The following is a 3018-nucleotide window of genomic DNA, read 5'->3' on the forward strand; positions in this document are numbered from 1 at the left end:
ACTTTGGAAAAGTTGAAAACCATTTGAAATTGGCTCTAGGGTGATAACTTGCCCTAGATAAAGATCTCCCATACCTTTACTAAGATTCCCCAAGAAATTTAATGAAGAAAACGTCTTGCATCCACAACCCTAGCTCCCACTTCTTCTTCTTCTTTTTCTTCCTTGAGTTAGAGAGAGATATAGAGAGAGAAAGAACTTGGGATTTGATTTGGGAAAATAATGAGTTAAAGGAATGTTTTAAGACCCAAAACCATTTAAAATCAACCCCAGAAAGAGGAAGCCCCGTACGTCAACTTCACATAATAAACAATTAAAACAAAATTACATAAAAACCCCTCATAGAACCTCATTATAAAGTCAACACAAAGTCATAGGCTCTTGCTTAACCTATCATTTCTCCGAGTTGTTACATTAGCGACGTACACTATAAATAAATACCTTGTAATTCTGCAAATGAGACATGAGTGCCATTACACTCTCTTTTAACAATTTTTGGTCACGCACTAAACGAGCTTCCATTACTTCTCGATTTTTTTGCTCTTCTTCAAGTTGGTTTTTCACTTCCATTGGTTTGTTTTCTACACTCTCTCGTTTACGACGTTCTTCTTTTGCTTCCTTTTGTTGTGCTTGAAGTTGCTCTTGAATTTCGTTTCTAGATATCTTACTTGCTGGCTTAATTCCGGATACTTGAACAAGAATGTACTTTGATTTTTCTCCCATAATTTGCACAAATGCAGCATTGATAATAGGATCCACATCAGTCCCCTCTTCAATCTCTTGAATCCTTTCAGCAATAACATATTTCACTTTATCCTACAAAAAAAATTATACTAGATTTAGCTTTCAATATTCATTTAAAAAAACTCATTCTATGAACAAAGATAAGATTTTTTTTATCTACATTCACTTCAGCAGAAGCATTAGTAACCCAATCTCCATTTGGCTTCATGTGAGTTATTTCCCAAAGTTTTTGAAAGTTTGGCTCTTTTCTAGTGTGTGTGTTCCTCTAGCAAAACAAATAAAATTATGTTATCCAAGAAAATGTAATCATAATCTATCTAAAGAAAGACATATCTCATCGCTTCATAAGACACTGCTTGAAAAGATTTTCTGCCGCAAATATGATTCACCTCTTGTTTTGCCTTGTTACTTTTATTTCTTTCACTCATTTTCTGCATTGATTTTGAGTATAGAGATATATTTTGACTTAAGCATAGTAAGAAGTCAAATAAGAAAATAAATAATATAAAAGGCCTAATATTGATACTTTTAACTACCTTAAAATCATCAGAGCTAAAGTAATCCACCAAGAATATCCATTCAGCTTCATTGACATTTGTTGGTATGTTTTGCAAACTTTCCTCTTTTGTAACAAATTTCTTGAAATGATCATGATGTCTGCTACGACGATATCTATACAATTTTTTTTATAGTTTGAAGAATAGTATCTCGATTGTGTTGTATGTACGGAGGCTGAAAGGTGTCCTGCACTCAAAATAGTATAAAAAATTAGGCACAATAAATTTTGTCTTGTTGGTTTTCAATTTTATGATCCAAACAAGGTACATTAAAATTAGACAAAACTAACCATTTACCTAACTTTGAAAGTAAAGCAAAATAAACAAAAAGACACTATACATGAAACTTCGTCAACAGATACATCCATTATTGTGATTTCAAAACGCCTCCTTCCACAATTTTCCAATCAGAGTTTGCACAGGACATATCGCACCTAGTTGTATAGGTAGTACTGTATGTGTCACTCTGCTCTGGATGGGCTACATCAGTTAAACTAGTTGATTCCTTGAGAGTATCTTCCACAATAGCACGTCGACCATCAGCTAATACAATCACTGTCAATGGACAAGTTTAAAAGCTTGTACTCCCAAAAGAAACCATGCTGGAATTTATGTGCTCGGTCTGTCCAAATCTTTAGCATCTGACCATCCAAAACCTCTTAAAATCTGTTAAGACAGTGATAGTTTACAAGAGACTAGGATTTGATATTCTGCCATTTCCTAACTATGGTTTCTACAAGCCTTGCATCTATTCTAGGAACCTCAAGAGGCTTTTCAACTAGTGAGGCACTCATATTGATGACATCTACGGGTAGTGCTGAGGTTCAACTTGTTCTTACTATTATTAAAGAGAGTTTAAAAGACTGATCCTATAAAATACACTAAGATGAAGGAGAGACTTATTGGTGTTTCTGAGGAAACTATCACTGCTGTTAAGAAGCTTTACCAAATGCAGGCTAATGGTACTTTGCTTTTTCCTACTTTAATGTTAATGACTCTATTACCAAGAGCAAGTTTGACAGCTTGTGTGGATGCCACCACTTGCTGCCCCATGGTCTCATGAGGGCTACTGATGTTATGATTGCAGAAAATATTGCCTTTGTTGCTGGTTATGGAGATGTTGACAGGGGATGTATGTGATGCTGCCATGAAACACCATAACTGTTACTAGTATTGTTCAAGATTAATATGTTAACATTAACGTGAGAATGTGATCTATCCAAATAGATTGGCTAATTGAGGTATAGTAATTATTTCCCCTGCTAAGTTAATAAGTTTGTTCAAAGTAGGGCAATTAATACTACACATTCCAGAGAAGAAAAAGGTTCATTACTTAAGAATCAAGCAGTCCCATCTAGCTTTAAGTAATGTTAATGGACTCATTCTTTAGTGTGATAATTTTTTAGGGATATCAAGGAACTTCTACAGAAAGTTTCCAGACAACAACTATGACATCAACTTTTACTGCAATATGAATAAATCAACTAAAACGGTAAAATTGAAAAAAAAGATGATCATACAAAAGAAAATTACACACATACACACTGATTCTTACAACTTTTTGTAGGAAGAAAGATCACTCTAGAAATCATCGAGGTTCTTCTAAATCCAGAGTCCTAGACCGACACTTCTAAATACCTTTAACAATGTCAACCATTTTTTTTCATGAACATTCATTAATCTTTTTTCTTGAGGGAATATAAAAAATGTAACACCCCTA

At 34.0% G+C, this 3018-nt stretch overlaps 1 pseudogene; it reads right to left on the minus strand.

The window, feature by feature from the left end:
• Positions 1–260: 260 nt before the first annotated feature.
• On the minus strand, positions 261–2351 carry LOC125869730 (uncharacterized; annotated as a pseudogene).
• Positions 2352–3018: the final 667 nt, after the last annotated feature.

The sequence above is a fragment of the Solanum stenotomum genome, chromosome 7 (assembly GCF_019186545.1).
Source record: "Solanum stenotomum isolate F172 chromosome 7, ASM1918654v1, whole genome shotgun sequence".
Lineage (NCBI taxonomy): Eukaryota > Viridiplantae > Streptophyta > Magnoliopsida > Solanales > Solanaceae > Solanum > Solanum stenotomum.